General features: G+C 35.9%; 1 long non-coding RNA gene across 1 annotated transcript in view; it reads left to right on the top strand.

The window, feature by feature from the left end:
- The window catches only part of LOC114351355 (uncharacterized), a 56,778-nt gene that overhangs the window by 8,084 nt on the left and 22,265 nt on the right, over nt 1–26,429 (top strand). Inside the window, exon 2 of the long non-coding RNA XR_003655776.1 lies at nt 16,404–16,480. This is a non-coding gene — a long non-coding RNA (uncharacterized LOC114351355). The remainder of the gene's footprint in view (nt 1–16,403; nt 16,481–26,429) is intronic.

Below are 26,429 nucleotides of genomic sequence, written 5' to 3'. Positions count from 1 at the left end.
TTTAATATGTCATAAAAAAATTAACCAAAGTCAATAACCGTAATAACGTAAAACCTATTATTTTGTGTCACTAACAATGATCGCCGATAACACCGGTCAAAAAAAAAATTTTTTTTTTTGCGCATGGATTTTACTTATTATATTCTGATTATACAAGCAAATTTATATAAAAAAGTGCGATTACAAATCGAAAATATTTGCTTTTTAAAAAGTTATAGCGATTTGAATTTTCCATCTTCATAGTAGAATGTCTCTAAAGACGCACGTCCCATTCTCATTGGGATATATTTATAAATAATTATGGGGGCTTATTCGCAAGAACAAGGGGCACGCTTTCATCAAAATATAGTGAGATTTGAGAGACGACGTTACTAAGGCCAGTATACTGAAAGCATGATAGGGTTAGATTTTTATGCGAAAAATCTTCTATGGAACATGACAGGAAATTAGAACTTTTCATTTTTAATAAATATTTGGACTCTATTTTAAATTTTCTCTTGTGAGAATTAATCTTAAATGGATGTTTGGAATGTTTTAACTAATAATTAGAAAGAATGAAAGAAAGAAAGAAAAAAATATATTTGGCAACCAATTGAATCATCTCTATGTTCACGTTTCATACATTCATTGATATGAATTTTTAAATTTTTTACACATAAAAATTGAGAACAATTTTTTGTTGTTATTCTTATTTCTAGGTCATAAAGCAATAAAAATAAGCTATGCATAACCCGTGCGCAAAAATGCTGTAGACAGTTGTAATATAATAATGTCGAACAGTATGGCGGCAATGCATTGGCGCGCGAGAGATTACTACAACAATAGTGACCCGTGTGATACCAATCGGCTCCATTCAGTTCAGCGCACTACCAATTTGGCTAAACTAGAAATGCGTAGTGATAGAGATGAATATCCTACGTAATCGGGCGGTTGACACTATTAGCCGAATGAATGGTTCAGGTAATGCCCTAAGGCACAACTTCGCTTTATCATATCCCTATAGATTACAACTGCTTAGCTTTTGTCTAATCGTTTTTCTATTATTCATGCTTTTGTAAGTTGTCGCATTACAAAATATAAAGTGTGCACTTAGGCCCAGAACACACGGTGAAACGCATTTGCAACGAAACTTCAACTTCTAGTTACTTTTGAGATGCATCTAAGTTTCTGCCATAGATTCCGTTGAGAGACCACACATCACGCGACTATTTCAAACCGGTTTCAAACCCGATAACTAATAATTATGTACTACTATGTGACGCTCTGCAAGATCATGGCTATACGGCTAAGCTGGACTCATACTCATCAATGTAGCTCTCCTAAGTTACTTAAATAAATGATTGCGAGGAGGCCTGAAATACAGGGTGACCCTGTTTAGGCTCCAGATCGCACACTCAGAACAACAACTATTGTTATCCTCCAAAAAATTTTTTTTTGATGTACTAGAATGAGTGTCTGATAAAATAAACAATTATTATTATTATTTATTTATTTATTATCGCATGTTTTAAAAATCACTGATGTGAAACCTTCCCAACTGCATATGCCTACCGCACTCACCGCCCGCCCGCCTAATGGCTTTCTGTTTATTCCTGGAGGGCTTGATCTGCGCTCAATATTTATTACTGCGAGCGAGGCACGAACAAAAGCCGGCGCTTTTAAGTGGCACAAATGCTGCTTGTTAGCTGTGGAAGCAATCGAACTCTTTTCTAGGTTTTGAAGGATGCAAAATGTAACGTTTGGAACGTGGAAATAGTTATTGTGTGAATAGGTACTCAGTTTAAAATTTAAATACTCAGTTATTCCGTAGATATTTTTTTTTATATCCATGACATACCTAAAGTTGTAAAGATTTTATGTGAAGTTTTTAATATCAAATAAGCATTGTCAACTCATTTTAAGTATTGTTTAGTAGACTTATGCCCGTTTTCACCATCAATCCCTATTTTTTAAATGACCCCTATAAAAACAAAATTCCTGTTATGTATTACCATATGGGTTACTTAAAAATTTGGGATTGATGGTGAAAACGGGCACTAGAAGTCTAGTAGACTGTATGAAGGAAGGTACTAATACATGAATAACGCAGGGACTCACGACGGGACCTTTGGTTTATGATGTGGATCAAAGGTAAAGGCCGCTTGTTGAGCAGGCAATAACAGGTATTTGAGATAATGACTCATATTACCTTACATTGCATAATGGCCGTCTAAAGGGTAAAAGTCAGTCGAGCAGACAATAATGCAATAAAAACATTTACAAAGTAGAGGACCATCGGACTGTCCTCAATTAAATCGGTAGCTATTTGTAGCCCCTGAATAATAAAGTTAACAGTTAAAGTCGATATTCATTCATTCAATTAAGGTTTCAAGCTCTAAAGGTGAAATCAAGTTACCACTGGTTCAATAAAATAGTCTGCATAGTGGTAGAAAGCTTTGCTTCTAATGGCTGTGAAGGGAAAGATTGATTCGTGGCGTAAAGGGTCTCAGCACAATACGTAGTAACTATAGCAGTCCATCACCACTGCAAGAAAAAATGTATAGAGCCCCTAGAAAAATTACATAGTTTTGCAATGATTGATGATTTTGTGGTGCGAATATATAACTACTATACTAAGCTGTCTTTGTGGAAATCCTTGGGGGAGGCCTTTGTCCAGCAGTGGATGTCTTTCGGCTGAAACGAACGAATGAACGATACTAAGCTGATCAGCCGTATACTTAAAATATTTTTGATATCGTAGTCGCACTATGTACCCATAATATCTATGTAGAATCTACATAGATATTATGCTTATCTACATTGTAGATTGTAGCCAAAATCTCTACGTTCCAACACATTCTGTGTCAATTACTGTGATCAATTTGCTGTATTTAATTAGCAGTTCAGTAGCACATCAACAAGGCTAATGTAGTTTGATGCATTAGGCCACGTTGGCCACTAACAAGATCGGATTGTTATGTCCTAATTTTGAATTTGGTTAGATTGTGGAAAAGTTTAATTATAAAGCAAGCCAGGCTTTATTTCCAATAAAAACTCAACCAATGAAGGCTAATTTTCTCCCAGGGGAAAGTTAACGATCATCATTTTTGTGATCAATAACTTAAAAAGTAAACAGTCTATGTATAGGATGTTACAGATTTAATAAAACAACAAACTTATTGAAGTAGTCATTCGTAACCACCGAGCGACACTCCTATAAAACTTAAAACCGTAGGGTGCTTAACTAATCCTTAAGCCGCAGAACTTACAGAAGCGAATCGCATTTACGGCTATTATTTATATTCATTGAACTCTGAATAGATTAAACTTTGACCATTGATTCCCCTGGCATTTGGCGGAGTTCATTTGGCAGAGCAAAAAGTTCACACCACATTAAGCCCTGCTGTAGTTTTGGCTCGAAGCCACAGCACTGCGTTCGAACGGGATTCAAATATTATTTTTCAATGCTGTTCTAAAATGCACGTTTGCCCCTATCTGGAATGCAAATGGGGCTGCACTTATTCATAGTGAGACTGCCTGAGATATTCAGCTCAATTTTTAAGTGGCTATATTTCAAAGACGATTAAATACTAATGATGCCAATTCTGTAGGACATCTTCGAATATAAATTTTAAAGTGGATTATAGTTAGTAACTATAGTATTCAAACTATAATGCTATTGCAATTTATAGGAGTCCACTGTACGAATTGGAGAACAGAAAAAATAGTGTTTCAGAAAGGTCCTGTTTTTTTTCAATCAAAATTATCGAGGTTACAAAAACAAAAGATATTTGAAAACAATAATCGCTGCTACCTGGCATATTTACCAGAAACCCATGAAACACGAAAGCAATCAATTGAGCGTGTAATCAAAATAGTGCTTACAACCAGCCCTTACATACAGCTAATATTTGCAAAATAATTTCCTCGTGTTTGCGATAAAAATTAAAAGGGGTTAATAGCGTTCCTGGCACCATATGCCGTGCTTGTATGCGCAGGCTATGTCGATCGTAAATATTGACGAACACGTAGCTATCGTTAGCAGGGCCCGCTAAAGTGTGGCATGATTGGCAGAGAGCTCTGGTTGCGGCCTGGCACCCTGCCACACGCGTCCCGAGCTGATTCTGCACTAGTGTAACCTCTCCACATCACTGCTCATACTTGGGTTAACAGCTTTAAAAATAGGACAAACATTCTAGAGAACAAACTTGAATCTAGCTGAGGTTGGCCTGGAAAGAATTTTATGTGCGTTGGCGCGTCCCGGCTAAAGCACATACTTACCCCTGTATGTGCGCGTATGTGGAAAGTTGGACAAGAATGCACGTAACTCGTAAACGTGTTATTATTACATAATGATATTATTACATCATCACAAACATTTAATTACACTAATGACATAAGTATAAATTTTCAGTACTAAACTTTGTGATTTGTGCAAAATATACGACATAATTTGCATTAAGTCAACAATCCAGTTGCGACAGTGAGCGATTGAGCGGCTCGTCCAACTGATTTCCGCAGATGACGCTCAAAAAAGGTCTTTGTCAAACACAACCATTTCGCTTACTTTTACAAACACTAAACGGCCTTTGAGACATAACTCAGCGACTGATTTACAAATGAGATAAAGTTTTCTAAGAGTATTTTCATTTTTCACTTAACGCGAGTCTTCTACGACTTTATTCTAATTTGGTATACACCTTGATTTATACAGAAAATTTCGTATTTCAGTTTAAATGAAGATCATTTTAAAGGTGACCTTCTGTTTAGGTATAAACGTTAGATAGAGCTTTTGTTTTAAGGTTAATTTACCAAAGTTTATTGTGATGTTGCAGACGGAGTCAGCACAATGAATGTTTGCGACTTAATGAATTTATTAAGTTGCTTACAACATTCATCTGCAAGCCTAGGGCGGGGCATAAAGGCTGTTACCAAGTTTGCTTGGCAAACATGAAAGAAAAAGTTGTTGTAAGGCAATTGATATTCTAAAAGGCTTTTAAAATACGAGTATTTATCTAACTTACAACAGTCGTCTCGCTTGAAAACATACGACTGTTCCAACATATGCAGAGACATTCGAAATTTTATTGTCGGATGGCGCCGAAAACGCTAAGGGCGTTTTCCATTAGCAGCACCATGACGACATGGAAATAATAAAAGCAAAAATGTATGAGATCATAATGCTATCGATTTTCCACCCGCCAAGGCTGGTTGCCGAATTTTAAGCATTTTTACACGTTTGTTAGAATAAACAATTTCATTTTCCAGTGTATGTTTTTATTTATAAGAATAAAAACTACGCATTTATGATGGCGTTGGCCCTTTGAACAGTCCGAGTTTCAATGAAGATAATGCTATCGATTCGTGGTAAGAGCTCGCAAACCACTTCACCTATATCTTGTTACTAACGATTGCCAGTAATTCACTAAGGGATTTCATCAAATAATCTGTATGGAATTCAATTGAAGCAGTAAAATTGAACCAGATTTACACTGCAGACATCATTTACTATCGTAAAAATAAAGCGCATAAAATGTTCTGTTTTGTTGTTAACTTTTGAATTGATGGAAATGTAAATTGTAGAGTTTAAATTATTACAGATAAGTAATGTTCTTAATGTTCTGTTAACATATAAACATTTATAGACTTGCCTATACTTAAAAGCATCATCTTAATTTTGAGATATTTTATGTTAAATGTTTGTAATTAAGGACAAATTATGTTTGTGTAAATCCTTCCTGGAAATCCCACCTTGTGTCTAGAGATTACAATTACCTACCTATAGCTTACAAAAGCTTAGCGAATGAAATTATCCTTATTTTGCGTCCCATTTCGTTGAGTAATTTCTTGTAATCTCAAAAGTTTCTATTTGCGATTTGCATCCCGAATAAGTTCGTTCGTTGCCAAAATGTTGGTGGCGATAACGTTAATATGCGGTGTTGTAATAGTAGGTACTCCTCTTTTTCTTCTGACAATCCTCGCTTGACTTTCTAGACAAGCTTTATATTCTAGGCATTTATCATCACGAGATAATTTGTGAACACCTGCACCTTTTTCCCATATAATTTTCCCATTTATTTTCCCTTCATAAATGTACGCTTGGTTTTGAATTTAAAAGCAAAAAGCTCCGAGCACACGAGCGCCTCTCAGAAATTCAAATGTTCGATGAATCGTACAGTTTGCCCGTCCGTGTCACGTCGCTGTCGCTGGATTTTTTTGTATTTTTCATCATACACATCCGTGAGCCGGCTTTCGGCAGTGCCGGGACAAAACATTTCTGTCGCTTAGTTTCTTGTCACTCGACGGCTGCCACTACACAGCGAACGTGCCCCTGACGTTTTCACGATCTCCTTTTAGTTTTTGCCCTATTGCAAGTGTATCGTTAAACCGTCATGCTGCAACTTAACGAGATGGATTTTTTCTTGTTCTGGTTCGAGTAGTAGAATCGCTGAGATGGATTCTCACAGTCTTTGTTTTTATTGAATTCGTTCGTTTTCTCGTTACATTCGACTGGTAAGAGTAAGTATCAGAAATACCAACAAAACCTTCATTTAATCTTTCGAGTATGTAATAAATAACTACCTTTAGCCAGTACCTCTAGTACGAAAAACTTTCGAGTTCGTTTCGTTGCGTATTCAAAGTGTCATCGAAAAATTTTGTATGAAAAATTAAACAGCGCCCCCTATATTATAGCCGCCCTAGGGGGCGCTGTTTAATTTTTCATACAAAATTTTTCGATGACACTTTGAATACGCAACGAAACGAACTCGAAAGTTTTTCGTACTAGAGGTACAGTAATAGATATGTGAAACTTAACTAATAATATTCATTCTACCTACATCGCAGGAAAATTGTTGGGAAGCGAAAAACTGCTTTAAATGAAAGTGATTACAGCGCATGGGCAACTTAAACTTGAGAATATTTACAATGCAAATGAACTCTCAAAGACTTGAGCCCCTAAAAAGATTTCACGAGAGTCGTTTATTAAAAACGTTAGGAGTTGCGAGAGAGAAGTTGGTAACTAGGCTTTTAGAGTGGCCCTTTGAGCGGAGACAAAGGCCGATAATCGGGGCAGCTGAGGGAATTACAATCGAGAACTTCACCTCTTTGTGCTGAGGATCGTTGTCGTTCCGAACTGAATAATATAACAATGTTAACATCGATTTAAATACGTTGATCGATTATGGTGTATAGGGTTTTATATGCTACCTACAACTTTTAAAACATTATTTAGGTAATATAACTTGGTATAACAGATTTTTTACTATAACGCTAGTTTTCTCAAGTTGCTAGGAAAGTCTAACTAATTCTGCAATTCACAAAAAGAATCGAATGTAGATTTAGTACGTGAGCAAACATTGTAAAATCACCTTACCTATAGGAAAATATTCATGAAAGATTTTTGAAATCATTTTGTTGAATCTAGCCTTGAGTGTCCAACGCTAGGCGAAGGCTTCCTTTAATCTTATTAATGGCCAACCAACCTATTATTCAACAACAATAAACCTTACGCTGACATAATGATATCAGCTTGTCAATATTGATCGGGCTCAGCTGAATTCAGAAATGGTATTAAAACGCTTGGAGATATTGTGTGTCAGATTTATCATGACGCTTTTAGGGTTACTAGATTTAATGTACACAAGTAAGATTAGTAAATAAACCTTTGACCTGTTAACAAAGTACAACGTAATGCGTTTCCAGTCTGATTAATTCTCCCAAATCAGCTGGTAAAAAGGAGGCCCCTTAAAAAAGCGGCGGGATAAAAACCGGATTTCCGCAGGACGGCCTATCGACCCGGCCGTTTAATCCGGCTGGAAGTGTTTAAAAAGCGTGAACTTGTCCGGGTTTATACGGATTTCCTGTCTAATTTAGTTCGTATAGCGTCTAAAAAGCATATCCATGTCCTGCTTTATCCGGCTCGCAATTCTGGCGAGGGTCAACTGGCAAATCAATGGCAGTCGGCGACAGCCGTTCAAAAATAGATCGCACTGAACGATGCCTTGCATTTACGATGAAGTAAATTAATCAGAAGTCAATCGATAAGCCAAGGGTGAAGGTCCTATGTAGTCAGTCTAATATGATTTAAACTGTAGTTGATAGGTATCATTGCTATCGAAGACCGTGTAATAAGTTAAACCATTCATTGATGACTTCATGAAAATAGCAGCAGAACTTGAGTGTGGTGAGTTTTTTTAAATTAATTGTGTTTCAGAACAAGAAAAATCAGTTATCTTGAATTTCACCAAAGCACTTTCTGCCGACCATAGCACGCAAACTTATCCAGAATAAGCACAAGCATGCAGTCGCTGTATACCCTTGTTGTAAACCCTTTTCCTGCTGTAAGTGAAACCATGCTGCGATACAAACGGATTAACGATTCGCCTGATTTACTAGACTGGTGATGTGATACAGAATAGATAGATAGATACCTACGATGCTTTTAATGATGAAGAGAGATTTTAAATTCTTATTAGTGCCTAAATATCTTTATAATAGAATAGATAGATACAATTTAAAGGTTGAATTATTCGGTAAAATTTAAAAAATCTTTTGGTCTTATTGAGACGGGGTTTGGAAAATAGCCATTAATATATCCCGCATAACTGCTCCACTTTCCTTGGGTTTACGTTTCTACTAAGGCGAATAGTCTATGATCGCATTTATCTTTGAGACAAGTTATTCAGATAACTGATAGATACTCGTTCCCGGCCGAGAACGGGTGGAGCATACGTCATCTTTATTCGAATTTGTCTTTTCCTTTTGTTCTATATCCATATTAACGTACGGTTCCTGTAATTAAGTGTATATTCGTACTACGGAATTGAATTAATTGTTTCATTACCTTTTTCAAAAACATCTATGAATAGGTTGTCAGCCTTGCCTAGATTAATACTGGGTAATTTTTGACAATTTATTTTTAAAGCAAACAAAGCACAATAGCATTCTTATTCAAAATGCTTACATTTGACAGATTTTGTCAAGACTTTCGTGAACGTTAATTGATCAGGCACTTTTGAACCAAATCATTTTATAATAACTTTGTTTACCCAACTCGCCCTTGGCTTCTGAGTTTGATGACAAAAGTTAAAAGCTTGATAAAGCATCGTTAACTGTTGTGATTGGTTGCCGCGAATCTCATCAATCAATCAGAGCAGTTAACCGTTCACCAAATAAGTAGATGTAACCGTTAAAAGCATCTGAGAAATCAAGCATTAGATAATAAAATAACCAGTAGACTCCCAGATTGAAAATATGCGCTTTAAAACTATCTTATTCAAAAGAGCTTTTTAAATCTTTTCTAATGTTATAAAGCTGAAGAGTTTGATAGAACGTTTTAAGTAATCTCAGGAACTAAGTACTGGTCCGATTTGAAAAATTAAGTTTGTTGGATAGCCCATTTATTGAGAAAGCTAATTTATATAAGATCACTCTACATGGCTGTAGAGTGATCTTATATAAATTAGCTTTCTCAATCCCTTATTGGCATAAGGGCGAAGAACTAAAGAAAAATGTTGCACAAACGGGAAACATTATTCATACTATTTTCACGCACGAAGTCGCGGGAACAGCTAGTTGATTGATAAAAAAACTGCAAAATACAAATTGAAAATGGGACTAAATTTGTCTCATTACCAATCAACCACATAGCCTTGTTACCTGTTAAATTATCCATGCTAGTATTTATGCAGGTATGTGTACGAACTCAAAGTGAGCTCCGTACGAGAATCTTTCCTAAATCTCGATAGAGCGTTCAAAGTTTCTATCAAAGTGGTTACGTACGCGGCAACGGAGTGATATAGCATTCGCGACGCTGCACAGTCGAACGTAGTTTCGATCCAATGTTATTATAACTGGGACAAGTTTCGTTCAGAACTGCTACGGAACGAATGAGTGTCGGGTGCACTCATAATACTTTGCGACTCAATTTGCTATAACGCTTTTCGACAGGAAAAACAAGTATTTGATCAGAGGAATTCGCGTTTCAACTATTTCTCGGCACTGCCATAGGTACTGCTTAAATAAATGAAATAGTAGCTGTGTTTATTGTGTTATAGTGTAGCACTCATCAATTTTGTCTTTATAGGTTATTTCTGAAAGACAAATCTTTTTCATAATCTTTTCTTTGTCTGAAAGACAAATCTTTTTCAACGACACGCCTCAAACTAACTTTTTATCGGTTTGTTACTGTCTATTTCGCAAAAAGGTCTACAAACTTAATGTATAACGAGCGAGCATAACTTTCTTTCCTCTTTGTTATGTATGAAATGAAATTGAAATGTCATGTCGGGGTGAAGTTCGTAGAGCAAAGGTTAAACCAACGCAAACTGCGGCTGCCCACCGGCCTTGATTGCGCGTTGCGGGGTGATAAGAACGGCTTCATTAACTCTGGACCTACACCGGTTTTAGATGTTCAATTAACTGAGAAAACCTTTATTTACTAACGATAAATTAAATAAACACGCCACAATTATTGTGTCGTTTTACCAAAAGGTTGTCTAGTACAACCTTAGTTGTACCAGTTGTACTGAAATGCCAAAACCGCTTTTCTATGTGTCGATCTTCGTATGTAGTCTGAATAGTTTAAGCGAGTCTCATTGTCAACTTATGAATTAAAATAACTTCCTAGATTTATTGGGAAATTATATGATACACGATGAAACTGAAAAAACTTAATCTCATTAATTACATTACGTACTCAATACCCTAGCTTCTTAGGACCGGACACACAATATTAATTAATTACCTACGCGAGTTGTCCAAAGCAGAGCTAAGTAGTCATCTAATAAACGACTTAAGACCTAAATTCTGGGTTTGATATGTTTTGTTTGAAAACCAACAATTTGTCTGATGACCCAATTGAATATGCCTACTTGAGATTCAATACGATTGAAACGCAATTGGTACAAGTTATTCAATAGTTCTGAGTAGTTTTTGTGAAACGTGCCAGAGCCAGGATTGTATTGATATACGATTGAAAACGGCTCAGACACACGGCAGGATGCCAGAATTGGAGTTTTCTGAGAAATGTTTGGTGCAGTATTCATATTCAAGATCGATTTAAGTTTACAAAGCTTTGTAAGTTTGTCATGCGATATTGATAAACTGTTAACTGTATACCTAAAGAGCATTAATTTGACGATATGTAAAGTACTAATTTTGATTTTTGATTTTGTTGCAGAAGATTTATTTGTTAAATCATAGTGGAATTGGTACCTTCACCTTTATAAGGTTATTACGAATTAAGTTTATTAATTAAGATACCTATATATTTAATACGTTTCGAGTTTGATTTTATGCGGTCAGAGTCCATGAATAACCCAATTCCAATTTCATATCTCCGAGGGTCGGTCTTTTGATATTTTATATTTTTGATTTACAAATCTAGTGTAGGTAGGTACTTTTATTCTATTAAAGATTGCTTCCCTGCACATTAGAGTAGCGACATTATGCTCGGGGGCTTTTTAAATTAGAGCTTGAAAGAAGACGGCTTAGTGGCTCACGCGGACTCGGTGGAGCCTCCTTTGCGCAACTTGCCGACGTTTCCAGTTTTTTATTAACGCTTAAGAAACCCTTGCTAAAAGTTTTCCCTGCCCTAGATACTTGTAATTTTTCTAGATAAAAAATGCAGAAATTTCTGCATTTTAAAAACAGACGTTCGCTAAGAAAAATCAAAGTAATTAAGTTTGAAATACACCGTGACTGCGAGCTTCCTTTTAAACTTTGTAATACGGACATGGATACAGTTTCATGACAAATGGCAGATCTTGAGAGTTTTTATTTCTTTTTTTTTCACGGTGTACCGTCAGACTTTGCAGTGACACTTTGAAAATTAGTTTTTGTTCAAGAGAAATGTCTTCTCTTTTCCCTACTTTGATGCGGCGTTGAAACGTATATCTTCATAATTAGCAAAACGAGATTTGAGTTCAGTCTATCATCTCAATATCAAAATACCAGTCGCCATAACATTTACTTGCTAGCATTTAGCTTTTAAAACCAATATTTTTTCTGGGAATACATACGGACGAGACAGTTCATTTGTAATGTCACACACAATGACAGGCTTTCAGCGACTTGGTTCGGATTAGAAACGTAGGTTACGACGGGTCGAATGCGAAATAACATCGCCATTGCAATCCTTTGTGTCTTATTTGTTCAGGTGCCGTTGCCTTTAATCTGACTTTTGCCAAAATACCGTTTTGGTTGAATGTAATGAGAAATAAGTCGATTAATTATCATTGGCCTTCATATTAATGACAATATAAATGTATACTATCAGAGAGTAATGATCGAGGGAATAAAACTAGCTAACTAAAGACTTTGTGATAAGTAAACCGATAGCTTTACAAGTTTTGTTTCTTTATGGTAAAACTATTGTGAAATATTGTCAAAACATGTTTATATCATTATGACTTTAATACAGGTTTCAGGAGAAATATAGCGAAGTTATCTTAGACGTATACCATAAATAGTAGACTTCGCCGCTACATTTACTATTTTCAACGCCGGAAGTTCGGCCATGTTGCGTGAACAGAAAACCGGAAGAGGCGAAACCACACTTCCTTTCAAGCCAGTCGGTTAACAATTCCCAGTTTTTGAGTAAGCAATTTTCCAGCGTTAGTGGTAATGGTACGTTTGCGTAGCATGTAATAAAGTAAATTTAATGTTTTGATTTAAAAGATAGTCATCTAAAATGACGGTAGTTTTGGTTTTTATTAATCTACCTAAAAGGAGGAAGTCGTTAATTTGGTTGTTTATTATTTTTTGTAATTGGGAAATACTGTCAATTATTATGTGAATGAAATAGTGTTGGTAAATTGAATCTACGATGGAAAATGGATGACAGCTAGTCGTTAGTAAAGCATTGAAATATTCCAGCCGAGTCCGATTTGGCCATTAAGCTGATTAGGGTGTCATATTCTCATTACCCTAATTGATCATTCTATTGTAACAATGTAATAATTCTAGTCTGAAAATGGTGCAAATATTACGCTGGGTCAACGTATTATAAATTTAATGAAGATCAAGATTGAATTAGTAAGTATTAACCGACTATTATGGAGGTATTAAGTTTAATAGGCTTAATTTGTAAGTGTCATATCACGTGTAAGTATAATATAAGGAACTGTAAGTTATTAAAGTTAAGTAGCTTTAATCCGTTAGTGCCAGTAGCTTAAGAGAAGCCCCTTAATACAGCTTATATTCGAGTCATTAAACTCTTCAGCATATCCTTGCTGTATTATTTCTCAAGAAGGTATACAAAGTTTTTATAAGTGTAATAAAACGTTATTACGAGTAGCTTTGTAGGACATACTTCAGTGCATTCTCCTTCATTATCAGTATCAGTAATAGAGAAAAATACTTTCATTGGTTTTGAACTTATTTTGTAAAAATCTTTATTTATTTGGGGGCTTTTGCCTATTAAGATATGACAGCCCCATCGAACTTTAAATGAACAAATCATTTAATGGATGTCACGCCAGCGGGACAAGGGAATCAGTTATAGAAGTTTTGAACCTTAATTAATTCAAATTCTATTTATGGAAAATTCAGCTACCATCATGGTATCATCATATGTATGTAAATTATTTAGACGAATAACAGTTGAGAATTTGTGTCTGTTTACTTAATTACCTTGCCTATCCCTACCAAAGAACCAGTTACTTTTCTAAGAGTTTTCTTTGAAGATATTGCACGTTGCTTAAATAAACATCCATTTCACAGTCGGATAAATGAAAGAAAAACAGATAGCCCGTTTAAATATTCTCAATTCATTTCATTGGTACGCTTAAATGTTTGCTGTCAAAATCGTCTAGGGTTTTGTAGAAAAAGTAGGAATTAAAAACCAATTAAACATTAATGTTAATACTTATTAAGTGCGTTAATCTTTTCCCAAAGTTTTAAATATTTTTTTAAACAATGGAATTAATCTTTGCTGAAGAGATAGGTTTTGACTATATGGGTTGACTGCTTTAGGCTCTGAATATATTAAGGTTCATAGCTACCTATAATTCACTAACGAAGCTCTGTTGTAAACTGTTACAAGAAGACTGACTAACTTTTCTGATTTTTTTTTGTAACTGCATTCATACAAAAATAACGTTATTCATAAATAAATAACGTTTGGTTACGTTTTAATGAAGAAAAAATTACTGATGACATGCATTTAACCAATAACTAAAATAAAAACATCCCTTAAAAGCGATGTTGCTCCTCCTTCGAAAGGGTCAGCCCTCAGGGATCCTTACAAATAATGCTTAGAGGGGCCGTTCGATAGCCCTGTCCGATAGCAAGTTTACGGCTACAAGGGATTGCCCGAATATACGACGCCAATAGTGCCGTAAAAATAAAAATAATAAATTAGATGAACAGCTTCTAGGTTCCCATAGGAATTCATGTGTATCTTCCATTGTTTTCTGGGTCATACAGTATTTTTTTTTGTTTATATAGAACAATGTCCAATCCTAGCCACCAATGCTTCCCGTAACATATTATACTGATATTATTCGGTAGGTTGTATTACTTTGCAATTATTCTTGTGATATAAAAATAACAAAAAGCAATATAACTAAAAGATAGCGGAATCATTTCAAAACCTTAATTTGTCTAGATAATGAATAAACAATTTGTAGTTACTTGTTCAGTAATCTCTGTTACCTACCAATATCAATAAATAAAGAAAAAATATTACAAAAACTTTCATTTTCTCAGTGCATCCCAATGACACTAATAACGTCCTCCGTATTCACAAACGATGCTTGCTTATGTGAAGTGGCAAATCGAACGCATAGTGTTGAATAGAGCTCTGTGATTGGTTCGTGTGTCCCCTGTGCGTCCACGCGCACTGTGAGACCTCATGGTAATGTTTGTTAATCCGGGCGAAAATCTTGGTTCGTTAAACACGGAACAAGTTAAGTATTTCCAGGTTAACAGTTTGCCTGACAATGTATTTAAAATTATGTGGACGCGCATGCAAGCGTGTTAAAAGCATTCCATTTAATTCATTTTTGCCTCCACCGTTCGCTGCCGTCTGGCTAATGATAAAACGATTTAAGTATTTATTGGTTTACCTATTGGTCATTTGTTTTACTATACAAATTGATAGATTACAGGCCCTGTGACCGTAGGTATAATTTTGTTCTTTAGTCATTCATTATGTTGTCCAATTTTCTTGTAACTGAAAACAGACAATTGAAATGATCATGTGTACAATAATACCAGGGACATAAGTACCGGCAGTTGTTCATTACGTTTATACATTTGTGTAAGGCCGGGGTTTGACCGGAAGCGGGGTTGCGTGCGAGGACCCGCGCGGAACAGCCCGTTATTACCATACCACCGTTATATGGAGGATGTATTATACTAAATTGACCCCTATTTCTCGTTTTGGGACCGATTATCTACAACCTGCGCCATAAAGATGGACGATAAAATTCATTCATTTAATAAAGGTCAGAATAGGGCTTGTTCTAAACGTACTTATCTTGTATGTAGTTTAGTTATTATGAGTAAGCAAAATTGTTTTTGGTAACATAAGAAACAAATAATTATTCGACAAGCAATAGCCAAGTTATTTAAGAATTAGAATAACCATGAGTTGCGGTAATAATTCGGAAAAGAAGAAATATATTTTTATCATAATGTAGTTTAGAACACTAATCATTTATTTAATAAAACAGACACGGCACTTCAGTATGTTAATAAGCGATGATAGAAAAGTTTGTTTAAAGTAGTTTGAGTGGACTCAATATGGAATATCACCATAACAAACTGTAGCACTGTAAATAAAATTCAAAAGTGAACACACAATCCCAGCAGCATTTTTATGAAAATATGCGTCTGATATACGAGTATATTTCCTCTTCTCACAGGAAACAGCGAGTTACCTGAATAATATGAAGAATTTATATTCTAATGCAAGCGGAAGAAGCTTTCTTTGAAAATTCAATTTTAAGAGCGAAGGCACTTTGTGGCGTTCTGTTTGTGGTTAATAGCATTACCGGCTGAAGCCTCCACATCGGGGCGACTCTTGCGCTTGTGACCGAGGGTTATCATATTAAGAAGCTGGAGTCGGAAACGTCATTATAAATATAGGTCGCAAGGAATTTTACAATGTGGTACTGCCGTAATATGAATGAATGAGTAGGTAATTAATGATTCTGATAAAAATGTTTTAGGCCGGTTCGTGGCAATTTTGTTTTTGACGTTTGTTAAAAAAACACAAATATTTATCAAAATAAGTAAACGTTTACCTCAATTTAAGTACAGACCATTAAAAGTACAGATTTTGGAAGACGTTTTCCAAATCCGCTTGTTTTTTTTTTTTGCGAACGTGCCGGTACACTATTGTGTCGTTCGTTACGTGGAGTTTCTGAAGCCTTAGGGGGTACAAAGAAATGTAAATGTTAATTTATCTATTGCAGAGTGTAGCTGCCCCCACCGGACGACCGACTCGCCACAATGCGGCTCGTTAGCAGTCAACGCAGCGCCCAACTGAAAGGTACCAAACAAAATATTTTATTGTGCTTTGAGTAAGTATTGTGGGAATAAAATAGAACTAGGATTGTAGGATTTACATTTCGTATGACAATGGTATTTGATAGGATTTTTCATCGAATATTTAGGTATTATGAGACAAGTTACACTAAAAATGTAATGATTTTCTCTAATCCAACCAATACGTTGCTTCACATTTCAATAGGCTAATTGTGAAGTTTATTTTATTGTAGAGTAACAATTTAGGCAATTAGTTAACTTAGCTAAATAATAATCTTTGAATTTTCTCCTCCGTTGCCATCAGCTAGGGATTTCTTGAACTTACTTTCAACAATAGATCCTGGATCTTGTCAGGGCAAGATCTATATTTTTTAATATATGAATGGGATTGTCGATAAATACATACTTAAGCAGGTACCAGAATATAAAATAGTAATCTCTGTCGCAATTCAAAACAACCGCAAACTTCAGAAGCGATACGGTAAAATGTAGGTCGACCCATAGCAACAGACACAAACGTGTTCCAATGCAAATGAACACAATTTCAAATTCGATTTCTGATTCAGCTAAAGTCGAATCGTAAACAAGACGTCAGCGGCGTTCTTAGAGCTCACGTTAAAATAGAATTTAAAGCGACACGAGTCAATTGCTAGACTAAGCTTGATTTATTGCGAAATAGTGGCAAGTCCTCAAGCTAGCTTTTACCAATCTCAGCGCTGACTAATTCTGTGGACGCCAAAATCGTCTGGTGTCGAATAGATCGCTGCATTGTCAACTGAAATCAAATGCGCCGTCGTCTCAACAAGCCATTGTCTTGATACTCTGATCGAGAGAGATGTTATTACAATTCAATTTCGAGACTCGGGTCTGTTTGTGTGAACAATTTGCGAGTTGTGGCAAGCTGTGTTTAATATTGGAGATCGATAGGGATTTATTGTTATTGTTTTTGCTATTTTGGATGAATGGAAGTAGTCCTTAGATTGTCCAGTTACTTAAATGAGATTGCGTGCAAAAGAAATTTAAAGCTATATAATAACTCAGATAATTGATAAATTCATTGCATGCAAGCAAGCAAGCATTTACCCCAAACGTTAATTAGATAATTACCATCGAACATACTCGTAGCTCGTACATACGGATATTAATTTTAAAACCTTTATTTTTGAACATACAATAGATCCCAACTCATTTCAGGCACTGACACGACACATCTCTCTTTATTTGAGTCATTGATGTAATACTTCAGTGTTTATTTTCTAGTGTCATTAAATGTGCATTTAACTTGATAATTAAATAATTACTTTCATGATTGCCTGGCGCGTGCTATCGGACCGCAGACGTCAGATTGTTTCCGCCCAGAGATCGATAGTTGAGAAATGGCCGCCATCCTGAGATGTTGAGGCCACTTAATGACTGGACGAAGTGAGGGTGGTGACTTATTTTTGTTACAATGTTTACTTCTTGGTGGTTATTAAACTATCAGATCGGTACATAATTTGAATTGTTTTGTTTGGAGCTTATTGACGTTCAAATATCGTTGCTAACTCAGGGGTTTGGACTATTTCTATTTAAAGAGGATTACCTAGGTAATCTAACTTAAATTAATTAAAAGTTGGTTGTCAAATTATTATACAAACTTTTTGTAAACTGTTTTGAAATTACAAGTATCCTTTAATTATTCTTAACCTTGTATAAAAAATCGTTTGAAAAGTAAGTAGATAAGACCCCTGCGGACGCGGTGTAAATTACCATTAACCTACTAAAGATTTTACGTCTATTTTATACGACACGAGACTGACCCAGTCTCAGAGTTAGACGATAAATAAATGTTTAAGCATTGTTGAATTTACATTTACAGCCGTGATTCTATATAAGAATTTTAAATAACTAATACTCAAGAATTACAGCACATGAGGTACATTTTTGTTGCCAAATATCAAAGTAAATACGACACTTATCACAGTTGTAGTTACAACGACAAGATATCACGATGAATGTACACTCGATAGCACGTCAGACTATCCATTTCTGTTGCAAAATCGCTCTTACTGCGACTACATAAGACACTACAGTGTTTAACTTAACTTGCCACATAACCGATGCCACGTGCTATAAGATTTATCGCACCACCATTTCTCAGACTATCAAAAGCCCATATATCCATTTGCATAGCGGTTCACGGTTCGCCACGTTCGGTATTAATTACCTATAGCCACAATACAAGGCTCTATTGTTTGTACATTTGGCACTAGACCGATAAATCGACATCGGCCTAAGTGTCCCCACGCTTATTGCCAGTGTGTATTTATTGTTCTTTGATGAACACGGCTCGCTCTTACAAAAATGAACCGATTTTGCTGTTTCAGGTGTTGTAGCTAAATTAAATGACTGTTAGTGGATTAAGTAAAGTTTTTACATTGAGTAGAGTCCTAGATAGTTTGTCTAGTGAAAGACATCTCTCAGTCTTTGCATCTATTAAAGTTTAGTATCTTTTTAGGGGGTTATAGAGTCGTACTTCTTTTCGTTCTATGACTGCCTTTCGGCTTGTTGAGTGCATTCTTAGTAACTACTAAGAATGGATAACTATCCTACTCAAACTTCCAGACTTATGATCTGCCTAAAAATAAATAAATTATGACCAGGAGATTATTCTAGTTGCAAAGGTTCCCAAAGATACAATTTTTTTTGCAAAAACTCCTCAAAATATCCAAATAAGTATGTACGTACAGTACTCATATCGATGCATCTAAAGTACATTGAGTGTCATTAAGTTCAGGTAGATTACATTAATTACCTAATAACCATTATAAGAGCGACCTTACAACTGTCTTCGCGATTATACCTCTATTTTTCTATTTCAGTAGGCAATATGTAGCGAGGGCCAAAAGTTATTTGTACTGCTTCCGCTCCTTAATACCTATCTTGATGGGATTTATTCGAGTGACTCGCCCCTTGTTTCGGCCTTTATCTCTTTTGTACTTATGTAATTAACATCGTCAGCTGGGTTGTAAAAAACCCATTTTACTTATTTACTATTTTGTCTTTTGTAATGTGTATTATTTTAAGAATTATCCTGCTTTCGCCTCCGAGATTTATTTTACCATGTAGTAGTACCCCTGTACGACAACCCAATCCGCACACAATATTCAGCGTAGTAGTATTAAAAAACAAAAGAGCGGGCAACCCCACCCCTACCACGCTGTGGGCTCGGTGTCCGAGCGGTCTCATTCCTTTGTGCGCACGCGCAACGACCGCACGCAGTATAAGAAAAATGCTTAAGTGACGTCACCAGGACGTTTTTACCGACAAAAAACGTAATTATTTTAAGTTGTGCAGTGTAGTGACGAGAATTAGACCCAACAAAAGGTTGGTTGTAACAACTATTTTGTGTTGATACTCAATTTTTCTTGTAAATTTAGAACTTCTAATATTGTCTCACAGTCATTAAATGAAACCTCCTTTTTTAAATTTAATTATTGGATTTTAAATAACCAATTGCTTTCACAGAAATCAAACCATTTATTAATATAGTCTAAACATTTATAAAAAAAAAGCAAAAAAATCTTTTCGAATTCCATAACTTTCGGTGGGGGGGATTTTGCTTCTAATGATTGCAACATTTTTTTTGTTTTGTAACCAAAAAAAATATCTTTTTTACGTTGTTCTAACGCCGATTTTAAAATTGACATAATATGTTGTGATAAGGATAGAGACATGCAATTTTTAGTTTTACAAAAGTAATACGATAGAGAATAATACAAAGCAATAAAAACCACCTGTTATAGGGGCATTTTTTGGAGAAATTGATCAAATAACCAAAAAAACACGAATTTAAAAGCAGATTTTTTTTCAAAAAGTATATTTTTTTATTATTTGTTGGCATTTTCTGGGTATTTTATGTATTTTATTAGTATCGCCTGTTATGTATTTAGCATTATTATTGTTATTATTTTATCAGGATATACCTCTTAGTTTAAAAGTTATTACACGTTTTCTTTACGAAAAGTAATTTGAAGAAAAAAAATTCTATAAAAAATTAAAAAAAACCTCTAAAATAGTTTCCCATATTTTCATATGTGCACTTTATCGTGACTCACACTGTCTATTTTGGGGATCTTCAGTAATCCAGGCATACTCTCTTTTCCACTCCGGTTTATTTTATTTGGAGTCTTTTTGGTATTTTTCGTTTTTTAATCGGCGTAAGCGGCGCAATAGAATTTGACGCACTTTCGTTATCACTACCACTTTCCATACCTAATTTATAAGATTTCAACTTTTCAAAAGAAATAACAACATCTAGTTGAATANTAAAATAAATCTCGGAGGCGAAAGCAGGATAATTGAATGATCAAACGAACTTACCAAGTGAAGTTCGATCTAAATTATCCTGTTTTCGCCGAAGAGATTTAAGGTCCCTCCCAACCCGAAGATTTCTATATCTTCTTCCCTGGAGGTAAACGTCAATGTCATCTCTTCTCTAACTATAATGAGACCGCTCGGACACCGAGCCCCCAGCGTGGTAGGGGTGGGGTTGCCCGCTCTTTTGTTTTTTAATACTACTACGCTGAATATTGTGTGCGGATTGGGTTGTCGTACAGGGGTACTACTACATGGTAAAATAAATCTCTTCGGCGAAAACAGGATAATTTAGATCGAACTTCACTTGGTAAGTTCGTTTGATCATTCAAATATGAGACCAAATATATGTATTAGAAATATGAGACATGGCTTTGAAAATATTATCCACAGAAATAGTTGTACTTTATACCACTGTTATAAACTGCATAAGTATTTTTCGAATTTCTTTACTCTATCTGGGCTGAAGCCAGGGAGAATGAGCAAAATTAGTGGGATGTCCTTTTTATTCGTGGGCCATCGATTGCTTACGTGGACTCGTTCGCTTCTATCAGCAATGGATTAGCCGGGGCACCGCTCTCTCTACCTGTATTATATGACTCACTTTAGTCACTGGCTAGGGTATTAGTGATAGGCTATGGCAACAATTTTAACCTAAATTCGATTATAACGAGCGCCCGAATTTGGTTGGAGGAATATAAGTACCCCTTATTCAGACAGTCCTTGATCTATTTATGACAAGCTTCCGGACAAGATAGCATTGTAAAGGTTTTTTCATGAGCATCATAATTTAACGTTGCGTTGTACTGAAAAAACATAAAAAAGCTACTAACATTTAATGCGGTAGACAATTTAGTTATAGTGCCTATATAGTCTGTTGTCTGTTGTCATAACTAATGAATTATTTTATTTTAAAGCAGCTGCAAAACTTTGTGCCAATTTTCCAGAAATGACTTTCAAATTCAAATTGTCTTTATATGAAAACTATGTAGTTCGGTGGTTTTCCTAGTTTACTATTCTTGTTATTTTACTACTACTAGTTATTGCTCCCAAACAAGCTATAATTGTTAATGTTTATTTTATAACAAATGTCATAATCTATTTACCATACCATGAACGGGCGTAATTCAGAACATTTTGTTTAATAAATAACGGGCATCATAAACGTTCTTGACGTTTCATTGTGGAAGTTAAAATAAATGAGGGCTCTAAAAGGCTAGACGAAATAAAATCCGTGTCTGTTTATTTTTTTGTAAAACAAAGCGAGTCGCGGAATCTCGGTTAGCTTTTGTTATTGTTTTTATGATATTGCCAACAATAAATGATAAATATAAGAAAATATTTACTTTAAACAGATCATATCAGCATTGTTTGGTAATGGTAGGTAAGTAAACGTTTCTATGACACGTGACCTCATAGCAGATGTTTACGAGTAGTTATTTAGATATAGAGCCTCGAACAATAGGATTTGTAGTTTAGTATCATGCCGTATAAAGTCTTCAAAGTGAAAAGAAAATTAAATAACATCACACTATCATTTGTCCCAAGTCGAATTTGAACCCATAACCGCGCTTGCCGCTGATATCCACCAATCCCGGCAGCCGTCCCACAAAATATAACCCACTTCGCTATTGGGGGCGAACTGTCAGAGAATATAAATGATTTTAATTAAAAATAAACCAAAGGATAATAACCATGTCATATCAAGACGTAGACATTTTAATGGCCATATTTCACGTTTTTACGGTCTCGGGGAAATACGTGACGTGTCTATCGCCGCCACATCGCCCCGGTTTTTACACTGATCGTATATTTTCGTGAACGCCACAGGTTTATTGCGTCTTTTTGTTTAACCACCGAAAAAGTTTATATTCAATTTAAGAACGTTGCATTGAAATTGCAAATGATCATCGTTACTTTTTATTGCACGACCCGTTAAAGTTTTGTGTTTAACGAATATATCTTTTACTAGCTGTCCCCGCGACTTCGTACGTGTGGATCATGTCTTACCCCCTTAGGAGTGGAGTTTCGTAAAATCTGTTCTTAGCGGATGTTTACACCCTAAGGAAACTACATGCCAAATTTAAAGTTTGTAGGTTTTAGTTTCTGATTAATCAGTGAGCGATATTTCACGATATTTTACATTTTTTTTTTAAGAAGAACCTTGAACAGAGATCTTGTGTAGCGGGGAAAGACATTGTATCAGTAAAAGTGGAGCGAGCACTTGTGCGAGGTCAAGCCCTGGCTGAAAGCAATCACCTGATAGGAGGCCCGTGCCTTATCGCCATCGTAACCTGCGGCCTGCGCGGGCAAACGACGCCCTGTCGTAAGAGCGACATCAAAACGCGCTGAGCGTTTTCTAATAGGTACCTGGTACACATACCAAAATTTGATTTTTAGGGTCCGTTAGGTAACAAAAATGTTGTCTTTAGGTCACACAAGTTTAGATATTTTTTTTTTAATAAATGCACGTATACTGGATGCGGGACCGGTCGTTAGGGAGGTCTGGGTAGGCCTTTGTCCAGCTGTGGACGTCATTATTGGCAAACGAACGAACGTGTATGTATATTAATAATGTACATGCGAGTACTTATATACGTAGTTTACATGCTTAAACCGCTGAACCAATTTTTATGAATTTTGGCGTAGAGTTAGATAAGACCAAGGAGGAGATAGATAAAGTTTTCTCGCAAAAATAAATCTTAAAACGAGTGAAATAGGGGAAGGAAGTTCGTGCGGATAACCCATAATTTCTCATATTTGATCATGAAAATTCATATTTAATATCAGTAAGAAATAAAGTAGGTCGCAAGGCCCAAGATAAAAGCTTACCCTGACATTCTATAGTGACTAAAATGATTTAAAAATGGGAACAAACCCGTCGAAATGTGAGTGAATGAGTTCAAAATCAACGCCATCATCATTTGTCAAGTTCGTTATGTGTTTAATTATCCTGCTTTCGCCTCCGAGATTTATTTTACCATGTAGTAGTACCCCTGTACGACAACCCAATCCGCACACAATATTCAGCGTAGTAGTATTAAAAAACAAAAGAGCGGGCAACCCCACCCCTACCACGCTGTGGGCTCGGTGTCCGAGCGGTCTCATTCCTTTGTGCGCACGCGCAACGACCGCACGCAGTATAAGAAAAATGCTTAAGTGACGTCACCAGGACGTTTTTACCGACAAAAAACGTAATTATTTTAAGTTGTGCAGTGTAGTGACGAGAATTAGACCCAACAAAAGGTTGGTTGTAACAACTATTTTGTGCAAGTGCTCGTACATTTTTATTATAAGCGTTGTGACACGACGCGTAACTTTGACCCATTTTTAGCTCCAAGTTAACGCGCGATGTTAACCAGTAGCCATTTTTTTGCTCCGAGGTAATGCGAGATGTTACCCAGTAGCCATTCTTTTGCTCCGAGGTAATGCGAGATGTTACCCAGTAGCCATTTTAATTGAATGATCAAACGAACTTACCAAGTGAAGTTCGATCTAAATTATCCTGTTTTCGCCGAAGAGATTTAAGGTCCCTCCCAACCCGAAGATTTCTATATCTTCTTCCCTGGAGGTAAACGTCAATGTCATCTCTTCTCTAAATATAATGAGACCGCTCGGACACCGAGCCCACAGCGTGGTAGGGGTGGGGTTGCCCGCTCTTTTGTTTTTTAATACTACTACGCTGAATATTGTGTGCGGATTGGGTTGTCGTACAGGGGTACTACTACATGGTAAAATAAATCTCTTCGGCGAAAACAGGATAATTTAGATCGAACTTCACTTGGTAAGTTCGTTTGATCATTCAATTAACTGTTTTTATCGTCGGGTAAAGCTTACACGTGTCATCTTGATACTGAAAAGAGGGATGGAAAAATTTGAACTGGAACTTGAGTGAGTTCACGATTACGCTCCGCGGTTGAAACCCGGACTCACCACTTAGGGTCTCGCGTTACGAGGGTAAGTGGGAACATCAAATAATCATGAATATTTCGGTTCCGGTACTGCTAGTTTCACTAAATATAGAAGAGTTGATACTATTGTATCTTCAATCCAAATCACGTGTGAATTGCTAAAGGAAACTTCCTTCAAAGAAACTTCACAGGGATCTTTTAGGATAAATCACTAAGCTATAAATTATGTATTACAAGATTTGTCCATTGCACTGTTTGTTTAGTTGTAAAACTATATCTAGATCTAACAGAAAACGTCTGAAATGTTTCATTAAAAAAAATAACAACAATGTTAACAGCATTGTTGTGTTCCAGCAGTTAGAGGTAAGATAGCCAGTTCCTCCGTGATTGAGGATTCCGGGTGAAGCTCGCTTCCACCTTCGGCCTGATCATCACTTACCACCAGGTGAGATACAGGCCAAGAGCTTCCTCGTCGTGGATTAAAAAACATACTTACGGTTTTTTTGTGTAAGTATTTTGTTACGTCTCACTTATTTGTTATTTAATTAAGTTGTTTGTATAACTCTACGTATCGGAGCGTCGACACGGGGTCTGACGCGCGTATGTAGATGTGCCGCCCACGCGCGTGGGCGGACGAGCTAGGCTATGCCATTCATGCTCCTGTAAGCATGTAATAATTTATCCTAAAATAATAGTTATATAAGAAAGTTATTAGAAACTAGCTTGCTGCCCGTGGCTTCGCTCGTGTAGACTACAACTTGTTTCCCCATACAGGTGTTGGACACCGGTTTGTTCCCCTTTTTAGAAAATCCTTTTACTTAAAAAACTGAACAAATTGAGCTAAGATTAAGATGCCTACATTTTAGCTCAATCCTTTCAATTGTTTACTTTGTTGTAATTTATTGTGAGTTGAGTTTAAAGATCATATTGATGTTTCTATAATTTGCCCTTCGCTTTTATATTATATATTTGAGAAAAGGAAGAATAGCGGAAAAACACGGTTTTAAAACAAGTATTTTACAGATTTCGGCTTTTATCATCTTAATCAACCCAGTGAGCATAATTTTGCATTATTTTCTGGCTTACATGTCCGAATGGAGATGGGTAAAACTTATCTTGAAAGATTTGATTCACTGAACGTCACATGGCCCAAAGGTTAAAGGAAAAGGAACGAAAATGGATGAATTTTTAAACATAAAAAAGTTCAAACCGTACAAGACAATAGCCACGCTTAGAAATAATAATATAACTGAATATCATTTGTATGAAGCGAAGTAAAATGAAGGAAATTAACGCAATTAGGCCAGCCCGGCCATTAGTTACCTCACGGTGTGTCGGCCCGCCTCAGGCCTTCCTTCTTTTTAATGACTTTGTTACGCAGTTGCCAAACATATGGTGGTTATGTGTTGTTAATTTGCCATTAAAATAATTTACTCAATAAAAAAGCCAGTTTACGTTTCAATAATTATGTTACGTCACATTATTCAAAAAACACGTAACATACAGTTTTAAATAGTACATCAGTCGACACCGTAGGTGTACCTACTGAGAGAATTTTGCAACTTCACCCCTACTACAACAATACAAGATGCCACTAAGTTGAGCTTAACGTGTCGTAGTCTGTGCAAGGCTATTTTTGATAAATAAATTAAATGAACAGATTCCTTTCTCATAAACCTCCACAGC

The sequence above is a fragment of the Ostrinia furnacalis genome, unplaced genomic scaffold, assembly GCF_004193835.3.
Source record: "Ostrinia furnacalis isolate ACB-3 unplaced genomic scaffold, ASM419383v2 OfSCF1131, whole genome shotgun sequence".
In the NCBI taxonomy this organism is placed as follows: Eukaryota; Metazoa; Arthropoda; class Insecta; order Lepidoptera; family Crambidae; genus Ostrinia; species Ostrinia furnacalis.
This window is presented reverse-complemented; position numbering and strand designations above follow the sequence as displayed.